The 13,027-nt window shown below is 31.4% G+C and overlaps 1 long non-coding RNA gene across 1 annotated transcript; it reads left to right on the top strand.

Annotated features, from left to right (window-relative positions):
* The first annotated feature begins 2,126 nt into the window (after positions 1 to 2,126).
* On the top strand, positions 2,127 to 4,760 carry LOC143239305 (uncharacterized). The gene is made up of 3 exons (XR_013021110.1): positions 2,127 to 2,249; positions 2,869 to 2,938; positions 4,303 to 4,760. It is a non-coding gene; the product is annotated as an uncharacterized LOC143239305 (long non-coding RNA).
* Positions 4,761 to 13,027: the final 8,267 nt, after the last annotated feature.

Raw genomic sequence — 13,027 nt, 5'->3', positions numbered from 1 at the left:
CTACAAAACATTTCAAAAGCAATTTCTAGTAAAATATTTTATTCGGAATTTTTATCATTAAGTGTAAACAGAAATAACAAGTGGCATGTGATGTGTGAAGTAAATTATCGCGCTAACAGCTAAGCAAGACAGGATTCAATCAGTTATTAAAACTAAATTATTAGTAGGAACAAAAAGTGTTGTGAAAGTTTTATTTTTGGTAAATGTTAAATTTAGATGCACATCATGGTTCATATTATAAGTACTATTGTATATTTTTAATATTCACTGATGTGAAGATTTTCTTGTTTCATACTAATAAAGATATACGACAAAATGTTTTGTTACTGTGACAGAACAGTATAAATATCTGAACACTTTGTTTGTTACAAGAACAAAGTCACAATGGTGTTTCTGTTGTGTAACTACTTAAACTTATGCTGTACTCTAGGGAGCTGTGTGAAGGTGTTGAGTCAGCCGTTTTAGAATTTAGCTTCATGAATTAAAAAAAGGCCCGGCATGGACAGGTGGTTAAGACGTTCGGCTCATAATATCAGGGTCGAATCCCCGTCGCACCAAATGTGCTCGCCCTTTTAGCCACAGGGGCGTTATACAGTAACAATCAATCCCACTACTCGTTGTTTAAAGAACAATCTAAGAGTTGGTGGTAGGGGTGATAACTAGCTGTCTTCCCCTTAGTCTTACACTAGTAAATTAGGGACGGCTAGCACAGATAACCCTCGTGTAGCTTTGCGCGAAATTCCAAAAGAAACAAGCGACTGCCGACCTATTTTTATTATACACTAATTTGATCATTACAGAGATATTATGTTCAACAGTTCTATCACGTATTGTTAATGTTAAATATGTTCTTATCACCTTACATTGTTATCAATCTATGTATTGTTGTGTATAACGTTAAAAAAATCAATCTTTGTGATGAGAGTTTTTTTTTCTGAAGCGGAGAGTTTGGTTCACTGATAAGCGCGTGAGAACAGAATGTTCTGGCTCACGGTGTTTTTTCACACGTTCTATTCCTGGGTTACTTTGAAATCTTGCCACTTAAAACCAACGTTTCAACGTTACTTTCATCGTTGTTTACAAAAATCTTCACCTGAGCCACTAGGTAACTGAAGACATTAAAATATTTTTGTTTTCTATTTCCACACAAAAACAACATCAAAATGATGAGAAACTTTGTCCTCTGAGAACCTCAGAAAAAGAAAATTCGTAATCTCTAAATTTTCTAAATATGTACAAGTAAAGAAGACAACAGATTAACCATAATAAATAATTAGATAAGAGTTTCACATGTTTGGAACTGTAGTGTATCATAAAACTGTACAAATGACTTCTGTCATGTGACAAACAAGAGTATGTCGTCACACTGAACTAAGTGTATGTATACCGTCCTGATACGGCTAGGTGGTGAGTGACTCGAATTCTTTAGGTAACGAGTATGAATCCCCCACTCATGAAACTTGTTTGCCCATTCAGCTAAAGAGGCGTTATAAGTAACGGTTGATCCCAGAATTTGTAAATAAAAAGTAACTAACAGTTGATGGTGGATGGTGATGGCTATTAGCCTTCCTTCTTATCTCACTCAGGTAACTTAAGGACGGCTAGCGCAGATAATTCTCGTATAAATTTGTGGGAAATTTAAGTCAAACAAAGAAACAAAGAGCGTGTCAACATGATTAGGATATAAAAATCATTTAGTTAGCCTGTAAACTTATGGTTAAATAAGAGAAATGTCTCTATAGACACCTGTGTATTCTAAAGTTAAAATAACTACGTTTTACTTATAATATCGCACATCGAGGCTCGTTTGTTCTAATGTTACAATAGCTACGTGTGTTCCACACGATTTATTGATCTATAAACCATTTGTGAATATCCATGAAACACAACTACTTACATGTTACTAACCATTCTACCCTAATCACACAACTTCATTACCACTTACAGTTTTAAAGTCTTTCCACCACTACATGAGCCACTTCAACAGAAATGTATCACATGTAAATAACAAATAATCACTCACAGCTTCCTATTGGTTCAATCTGTCTCTCTACATGTTTCTATAATATTGTAATATATTCTTGACGTCAACTGTTACTGGAATCATTCTGATTGGTTGTGATGTTCTCAGAACTGTGCATCTCATTAAAAATACGACTATATAAGCTGAGTATCAGGACCCTAGTCTAACTGTATATTTACACTCCAATAAAACGTAGTCGAAGTGCCTAATAATTGAACACTCCTTGGTAATATAATTTTTATATCATGTTTGAGAGTATTTCTTTATAATAGTAATTATAATGAATATTAAACTAAGTACAGATCTTAAGTACTTATTTGAATAATTATTTTATCATGTTAACACAAACTAATATTTTGTTTTCATTTCATAAATTGATATTTTACCGCAGTCATGGTAACTTCAACGTTTTTCTATTCATTGTTAAACTTTAATTCTGTGTGTTTTCGTTGATCGGTCTGGTATTGTTCTTAGATATAAACTTTTTTTAATAAAGAAGTTTTTACTTTCATGTTTTATTAAGTTCGAGAAACCTCAAAGAAAAGAAAAATTTCAATATAAAATCATTTTTGTTGTTAAACGGTATTTACAAAATGTAATTTTTATCATATAGAAATCTTACATTAGATTTCATTAGTTATTGTAATGGTTTTAGTGTCCCTGTGATAAATCGGGAACTTGTTTCTTCTGTAACTCTCTACTTCCGTTTATAAAACTACCTCTGTTATCATATATCTGAAGCTAGTAAGATATAGAATTCATGGGCTGTACTAAGTGTCGAGCTTTTATTTTAGGCTTTGTTAAAAGTCACATTTCTCTAACTGTATTAATACTGATTTTAACAGATCAGAGAAATGAAGACTACAACAATTATTATACTTTTGATGTTCACAACACTGTTGGAATCAACTCCAGGTGAGAGTATGAATTCTTTGATACCAAATTCATACAAACAGTTTAAATGGTATGATAGAAATATCAATTATAAGTTACGTTTGTCTTTATCGTTTAAGAAACTGCCACAATGTTTATTTCTTCTCATTAACGGAATGTAACATTAATATTGTGTAACATAATATTTAATGAAAGTAAATTTATAACAACGACGTGTATCTAAAAATTCGAATATTGTCTATAATGAAAGAATGTAATAAATAATACTTCTCTTGACGACTATATATTTCACAACAATTTAAAGTGGGAAATTAAATTATTTTAAAATGATTACATGTGTGAAACAGCAACACAGGGTGACACAACCATGCATTTTATAAATTTGTTCTTATAACTTTTGAAGTAAACATTTTAATTTAAATTGCATTTATTGCTACAACTGAATATCAAACTGAAAGTAAGTAATATAGACAATAATATAACAGATAATTGTTTCATATACGTTTGTTGTAAATTAACGAGTGTATAAAATACTAATTACATTAATACGACAGCTGTTTATATGATTGGTCTTGTGCTGTGGTCTTTTTTTTTATGACATACAATCCACAGCCTTGTGAACAATATATCGTATTCTATACAATGTAATACACACATATTTTCTTTAAAAATCTTAAAATCACCCATGAGTGTCCCAAGATAAGAGTGATGGGTTAAGACAAGAGGTTAACTTGGGATCTACTCAAATTGGCGTCTCATACAGATCGTAATGTCATTACTTACTCATTACAAGTATCTTCAGTAGTATAAAACAATTGAACTAATATTGTCGATATACTGTGGAGTATATTATGTGTTTACTCAGTAAATTGAAGAAAGTCAAGGATATATTAAAGTGTTAGTTGTAAAGTCAATTTTTATTAGAATTCTCTGTCACAAATTAGGGTTCGTCTTCCACGATGTAGCCTCTAACTAATGCGTAAAATACGGTATTTAGTGTGCAAGCTAACCAACGGAGAATCACTTTAATGTGTTTTTATAGAGAAATTTTATGTACTTTTAGTGACGCAACGGAAAGTTGAAATTTGATATAAGATACTGTTCTGGAAACAAGAAAGTAGATTGGTTTATTGATTAATAATAATAGATTTTTACTGACAAACTCGTCAAATTAACGTAACTGTTAAAGATGACTATTTTTTGTGACGTGTTCTGTAACATCAACGGTTGATCTTGGTATTGACGTAATTTTAATAGTTTCATGAATATAATGTTTATTAGCTAGGCTTCACAAGTAGATAAACAGTGACTATTTAAAAATCATAATAAAATATTACAGGCGATATATATTCTAATGACGTCACTTTGTTTACTACCTGAACTAGTGGGGAATTTCCGAAATGGCATCGCATGTCCAACAAATTTTGTTCACTGTGATGTTCCTCCTTCATATTGTTGTGATGGAGCTGGAAATGGACTTCTAGGTATGTATGGAAGAGTGGAGGTGGAGGTGGAGCTATAGGTTTATTTGGAAGTAAAAGTTTTGGAATTTGAATTACAGGAAGCATATGGTTTAAAGTGAAGAAGGAAGCGATATATTCTGAGGATACTTTAGTATCCATATGAAATTTTGTTGTCAATAAAAATACAAAATAAAAATAATTATTGTGTTTGTTTGTTATTAAGTTCAAAACTGACAAATGTGTATTTTAGTTATGACCACACCAAGGATCGAAACTTGAATTTTAACTTTATAAGATTTCGATGTTATCAGTTTCTCAACTGAAGTTAAGTGACTTTTAAGCTTTTAACCAAGTAGTTGCCAATAAAATATTTAAAAACATGTTTCGAAATAAAAATATGTTGTTTTTTTTATAAGAACAAAGCCACACTGGTCTATCTGCTTTGTCCACTTGTGAATAATACATCGCATTTGAACGTTGTAACTACATAAACTTACCGCTGTGCCACAGGAGACTATGTGAAGACGATGGGTTAGCTGTTTTAGAATTTACTTTCATGAATTAAACAAATAGTAGAAGTAAAACGTGTGTATTGAACCCATCGTTTATTCTTAACGACAATAGCAACACTTAACGACTTGTGAATGAAAAAGGTTTGAATGAAGACAAAAAATAATTCATATCATGTGAAGAAACACTGAAGCTGATATTGAATTCCTTAACTCTGGGAAGAGAGCGATTGAAGAACAATACTTAACGTAACACTGATAACTTTCCACGCTTACATGGTAGATTCTAGAAGTTAATAAAGTATTTACAAAACCAACAGATTTTAACAAACGTTGTTGTTTGAGTTTGTCGCTGGAGGACCTAAAGTAGGAACTGAAAATAGTTTACACATGGAAACGTTTCTTCAAACACTGACCATATTTATATAATTCGACATACATTAGTGTGAAATAGTACATTTTAAAGGATTAGTGAGTTTTCATTTACTGAACCAAATACAGTGTAATGTCTTATAATGGGTAGCAAGTTTAATGTGTCATTAGTATACGGATAATAAGTTTCTGAGTTTGGTTATACAGCAAGTTACATGTGATTATCTTAATGCCGGAACATGAAATAAAACAAATGTGTTAAAGTACAAAAAGCACCGCTTAAAACCGGGATTTGATACCCATGGTGGGCATAGCACAGGTAGCCCATTGTATAGCATTGTGCTTATTTCCAAAACAAACCAAAGAAACAAGTACAGGAAGTCATTTGGTATTTAATTAAACATTTCTCATACAGAAGTATCTACAGTATTATTATGCACCAGTTATTACATACAAAACATATTCTTACACTGTGATGTAACGATATGTTTTTCTGGTGTTAGTCTATTTAGAATCCTATACAGTTGAACTGTTGAAAAGTTGATACTATAAACAAAATATAAATTACAAAGAATAGGAAGTCGTTTAGTATCTTATTTTATGTAACTAATGATGAATAATGAATAGCAGTGTTAGTTAGAGTGTAGTGATTAACCGCAAACAACATATCTACTTTATTAAGTAACGAGACACTTTAAGGTTAGGAGTCTATTTTAAAACATATATAGTTGAACTGTCAATAAAGATGAACCTTGAACTTCAATTATTGGTAAATAATGGAAAATGTGTTTTTCATTGTATTGAATGTCTTACGCAGTAAAAATGTCTGATACTAAGATGTTTAAAATTAATGTTATTATTTAGTCACATATAAACTAGTGTTGCTTATTTATCTTAAATCATTATAGTTTGTTGTTAATATTCTGATGTATTTTATTGTTAAACTATTAATCAAAAATAAATAATATTTGATACACATTGTAGTGCTGAAGATTTAGTAGATGTTGTTATACACTATCAGTAATTGTCTACACTAGCGCTCTCTGTGAAACACTTATAATATATACCATTAAATATTACGCTTCATGTGCAAACCAATTTATATTTTACATAATTTTATCAGCAGACACACATTATACTATATGTTCAATAGTTCTATCAAATATTGTCAATGCTAAATATCTTCTTTTCACGTTATATTGTTAACAACCTATGTATTGTCGTGTATAACTTCAATCAAATCGATAATTTGTGTAACTTTGTGAGAATTTTAATAGTATAACAAAGTAACAAACAGCCAGTCTACATGATTTAGGGTAGAAAAATCATCTATGCAGCCTGTATACATTAGTGAAATAAATGAAATATCTATATAGACACGTGTTAAGTGTTTTTATGTTAAAATATCTAAGTAGTAGCTATAATAGCGTTCATTGAGGTTCGTTTATTCTAATGTTACAATAGCTGGGTGTGTTCCAGACAATTTATTTATATATAAACTATATGTGTATATCCGTTATATGTAAACTGTGTGTGAGGGTTTTCAAACAGTTTTGACTACTTACATCCATTCCATCCTAATCACACCATTTCCATTTACAGTTTTATTGTTATTCCACCACAACATGAGCCACGTTAACAGAAATGTTTTACATATAAATAACAAATATTCACTCACAGTTTCCTACTAGCTCAGTGTTTATCTCTCTGCATGTCTCTATAATACTTGATTCTTGACGTCAGCTGTTAATGGAGTCATTCTGATTGGTTGTGATGTTCTAAGAACTATGTATCCCATTAAAACAATGATAGTTAAGTTTCAGTAACGTAATCTCATTTCATGTTTACATTCCAATAAAATGTAGCAGAAGTACCTAATAATTAAACAGTCTTGGGTAATATAATATTTATATCTTATAAGAAAGTTTTTCTTTATCATATAATTTTAATGAATATTACACTAAGTACATATCTTAAGTACTTGATTGAATAACTCTTATTATCATGCTGTCAGAAAGTGATATTTTATTTTCATTTTACAAGTCGATATTTCATGACATACATGGTAACTAACGTTTTTCTATCTACTGTTAAACTTTCCTTCTGTGTGTTTTGGTTGATATCTCGGGTATTGGTCTTGGTTGTCAGATGTAAAGTTCTTTAAGAATGAAAACATCAAGGATTAGAAAATTTTCAATATAAAATTAATTTTATTGTTAAACGGTATTTAGAAAGTGAAATTTGTGTCGTTGAAAAATCATACACTAGGTGTCGTTTGGTTATTATAATGGTTTTAGAGTTCCTCTGATAACTGTCAAGATTTTATGTTGAGAAACAAATAGAAAAATGGGAACCAGATTCTAATAACACAAAAAGTCACCTTCACACGTTTTCTAATGCTGCAAATCAAATAAACACAACATAAACAAATGCAAAATTAAAGAAGCCTTACTTATACAAGAACTCAAGCCCAAAATAAACCAATAGAATGGAACATTTTTGCACCTATATTAATAAATATAATCAAACATCTTAGCACGCCCTCTACATTCCTACACTCAGTTACACAACCCCCTTCAAACATATGGTCAGCTATCGGTCAGTTACTTTTTCTTTATTTGTGAATCTGATGATGACCGAAGAAGGTCGAAACGTTGTTCGCTTCTCCACGTAAAATATTTTCTCAACCCAAACGAACCGTTTTACATATATATTTTTCTCTACAAGTGGGTTTTTTCGTCATCAATGATGATGTACGTATATGGAAAGGTGGAAAAATGTTCAAGGAAATCACAAACACTTCAACTGTAACGGTTATAAAGATAACAACTATAACTGTAATGTTTCTTGATTATCTGTAATGACGATAAAACCAACTTGTAGAGAAAATTATGAAGTACTTTCTACCCATACCAGCCGTTTTATATACATAATATTTCTTGATTGGTTGGTTCAGAGTGGTGAGGTTTCATCAACGACCCATCTACACGAACGTAGATAAACACCATGAGCCAATAAATCCAGTTCTCACGCCCACATCTGGGAACAAACCGCTCAGCCCCAGATAATATAGAATAATCTGAATATAATTTAAGAGGACTTTGAACGTTTTCAAAAGATAGTTTGACATATTGCAGGTTACAATATTCATATATCAACCTTACACACATTTCATGTATTAACATAATTTATTGCACTGTTCAGTTAACTGCCGATTTTGTGAAGATAGTTTACACTTGGAGTAGGTACATATTTCTTAAAAGTAAACATTCCATGTGAGTCTACTAGTGAAGGTAATACCAATAAATTTAACTGTTGGTTGACCTTGGACTTGGTATTATATAATTGGAAACTTTCGTTGTTAGCTTTCTTTATGTTCCTATTTAGAGTCCTTACAGTGTGATTTAAACAGATCTAGCTAATTTTTAAAAAGGAAACCAAAGGTCTTCAAATATTTATGTCGTTTCTTTATGTCAAAAATATCACAGTCTGCCATTTAAAATTCATTATTATTACAAAACAAACAGTTCAGAATATGAACAAAATACAATTGTTTGACATTGTGAACAGAAACAAGAAGATATTGTTGAAACAATGCCACTATTGGTGATTGTTTTACAACAACTCTTCTTGCAACAGAGTAGCGAGAAACATCTTAAAATTATCGTTCAGGTTTCATAATAATATATTGCTGCTTGAGTGTTTAGTGAGTTATTGTTTTATCATTACAACTAACTTGAAGCACCTAATAACAAAATATAGATTTGTAAGTTCTCACACTTATTGCTGGATCACAGGTGAACCATTAAAATTTAGGAAAAATATAATGTTAACATTAAGACTTTGTGGTTGTACTCACGTGTGGATCAGAGAGAAATGGAGAAATGTAAAGTAGCCAGTTACTGTTGTGTTATAAGAATACAATTGATATATCTGTTCTGGAAACTTAGTGTAGGTTGCAACAACATGTAGAGATCAGTATCAACTGGTATGTAAAATGTAGACCCTGGTTGACATATTATAAACTATAATATTGTATTTTGTAATTTACAACACAACAGAGAATGCTCATATTTAATATTAAACGAAATGTAAACAAGTATACATGTAAGAATGTTTAAATGTCTTGTATAACATCTTCCGAACTAAACAAAATGTCTCCTATATAACGTATTGAAGGAAACAAACAAACAGCTGACACATTTTAAAGATAGATAGATAGAGTATTTGTACTGACAAAATAAGTTATAATTACAGTTAACCATCAGGTGAGACATGAACACCATGTGTTCACGAGTGTAAGAATTACACTTTTACATTTTAGTTTCTTGTTGAGAAAATTCGGTAACTTTTGTTATGTCGTATAAAAATAAAAACTACACATAATTTTAAACTAGAATGAATTGTTTCTAGTTTTGATATGATACACTAGTCAACACCTCTTGGACAATTCTTATTAACCGAATAGTGGGATTTCAACGTCATTCTTATTGTGTCTTCTGTATACTGTATAGAAATGCTCCACAACATTATTACACTAGGTGTTTTAAAGTATTTTCATAATGTTTCGTTCTGATTTAGTTTCACTTACAAGTGAGTGTGAGACTCATTTTTCATTATTTTTTCAATTATTATAATTATCCGTTGTAAAGTACTGACTCTATATTATAATATCAAACATAAATTGTTTTCAAAATATTCTGAACCATAACGATGACATCTCAGTATTATGAAATCATACGTTATATTGGTGGATCGACATGTTTTACTTCCTACTTATTACAATGAATTATAGGCACCTAACACATGTTATTTTGTCATATATAAACCAGTGTTATTTATTTATATTCAATCGTTATAATTTGTTGTTAATATGTACATGTTAGTTTGAATGTGAGAACATTAATTAAAGCTGTTAATTCATTCCATTTTGTAAACTTTAGTTTTTTTCAAGGTCGCTTCTATAAAGATATAAACTATTTTTCGTAACAAGATAAAACTATATATACCATTCCCTGAGTCATTGATTATCATATGAGCTTACAGTGCTACAATTCGGGATTCAGTCATTCTGGGGTGTTAACAAATAGGATAGACCAGCGTGTAGCTTTGTGCTTAACAACAAATAGTACTTCGTGAAATACCATGTTTTATTTCATGAACTGACGAGAAATATAAAAAAAATGTTTATTTATTGTGACGAATTTGTAGAGTTTTCCTTTTGCAAATTATCAAAGGAAAAAATATAAAACTGACATATAAATTTAAAGATAGTCGTAACATACATAAAGTGCAGCAAGCCCTTGAAATGGTGAAGGTAGCACTGTCAGTAGAACAAGAGATTAGAGTGAACAATCACTTGTTCAAATATTATATAGAAAGAAATGGCTACTTTTGGGTGAAATACCTGGTTTGCAGACTAGTGGACATTTCATTAATTATCATAATATATTTTTATAATTGATAACGTAACAGGGAATATGTTTTATGTTTACTTTTTAATAAAATAAAGACAACTATACATATAAAAACATTTTAAAATTTCTTCCATACTGTCTGGTTTTGAATATTTTTAAAGGTTAACTAAAGGTGAAGATAAAATAAATAAGTGATACAAATTGGATAGCTCGAGTAGACCCCTCTGTGACACAGTGGTATGTAGAGTAGACCCCTCTGTGACACAGTGGTATGTAGAGTAGAACCCTCTGTGACACAGTGGTATGTAGAGTAGAACCCTCTGTGACACAGGGGTATGTAGAGTAGACCCCTCTGTGACACAGTGGTATGTAGAGTAGAACCCTCTGTGACACAGTGTGATGTAGAGTAGACCCCTCTGTGACACAGTGGTATGTAGAGTAGACCCCTCTGTGACACAGTGGTATGTAGAGTAGAACCCTCTGTGACACAGTGGTATGTAGAGTAGACCCCTCTGTGACACAGTGGTATGTAGAGTAGAACCCTCTGTGACACAGTGGTATGTAGAGTAGACCCTCTGTGACACAGTGGTATGTAGAGTAGAACCATCTGTGACACAGTGGTATGTAGAGTAGACCCTCTGTGACACAGTGGTATGTAGAGTAGACCCCTCTGTGACACAGTGGTATGTAGAGTAGAACCCTCTGTGACACAGTGTGATGTAGAGTAGACCCCTCTGTGACACAATGGTATGTAGAGTAGAACCATCTGTGACACAGTGGTATGTAGAGTAGAACCCTCTGTGACACAGTGGTATGTAGAGTAGACCCTCTGTGACACAGTGGTATGTAGAGTAGACCCCTCTGTGACACAGTGGTATGTAGAGTAGAACCCTCTGTGACACAGTAGGCTGAGAACAAATACCGAATTTTGTAGCTTTGTAATTGATTACAAACATAATATATAGATCAGAAAACTTCTCCAGACAATATAAAACAACAACACAAACTCTATAAAATTCTTCACAGTCAATAAAGCCCTCGTCTAAATTGGTTTCATTATTTCTAAAAATATCCCAGGTTTGACATAATAAAAACAGTAAATATAAAATAAATTAGTCAGTATGATTAATAAACTTCATATTCTTGCTCTAAGACGAATTGCTTATTTCTACTTGTAATATATTTAACACTTTAATCATAGTTATGTGTTTTCATGAACATCTGTTGACTGTTCCGATATTTCGTTCTAAATTAATAAAGTTACAGTCACCATCGTCTTACTAACAAATGAATGTACATGGTTTATAATACTGTCTTTTACAAAATACAGATTATATCCTTTTCCAAGTTCTCGGTTAATTTAAAGATAATCCAAACAGTTTTCTCATGATAATATCTAAACTATGTTTTCCTTATTTGTAGATATTATTGGGAAATCAACTTTACATAAAACTTGTACTTATTCTTAGCCAACACAACCAAGGGTATTTAAGTTAAGAGTGTTTTGGTCTCAAAGCATCCCACTGTATTTTCACTTGACAGATTCAAAATTATCTTAATTAAAGCATAATATATACAGAGCTATTCAATGTTTAATTCTCACGCGTGTGAATAACTTATTTAGAAAATAAAATTACTTGATTCTCTACGTTCTCAGATTCTAAATATACTGCAGTATACAGCATGCGAGAAGAAGATGGGGTATTGACAGACATCAGAATTTTAACGTTTCGTCTAAAGTTGTCATGGCAACTGTGTAACACAAAACAAACCTAAACTGCATCTGTTTCCCGCGAAGTCGATTATAGAAAAATGAAAATAATCCACTTAAAGAAAACACACAGTAACAACTACAACGTTAAAAAACCATAGCAAGGCAAAATCGAAGGTCACCACAACCTGAAGGGGTAAAATTCCACACAAACAAAGCTCAGCCTTACTATGTAACTGTTGGCACGTTCCTTCTTTGAGACAGTTAAAATATGAAAAACAAAATATGCAGATAAAAATACAGTTTCCTTTATGCTGAAATTCGAATCAAACTATATATAGTCAATGTGTTGTTAATAATGTGTACAGTAAAATATGTGACACTACACTATTAACGGTCTTGAGAAACATCTACACTTGGTTTTGAAAATCATCGTAATTTAAATTACCATTATTTTCTACCATCGGAAATATAAGAAACTGTACAGATGTTAGTGTTTTTTGGTGAAAAGATAAAAGCGCAATCGAGTCCTTGCCAGTGAGATGACAGAGACAAAATTCGAATGTACATTACAGCAAGAAGAGATATAATTATAGAAACTTATACTTTGGTGATTAAAGCTATAAAAATAAAGAGTA

The sequence above is a fragment of the Tachypleus tridentatus genome, chromosome 13 (assembly GCF_004210375.1).
Source record: "Tachypleus tridentatus isolate NWPU-2018 chromosome 13, ASM421037v1, whole genome shotgun sequence".
NCBI lineage: Eukaryota > Metazoa > Arthropoda > Merostomata > Xiphosura > Limulidae > Tachypleus > Tachypleus tridentatus.
Note: the sequence above shows the minus strand (reverse complement) of the source record. Positions and strands in the feature narration are given on the sequence as shown.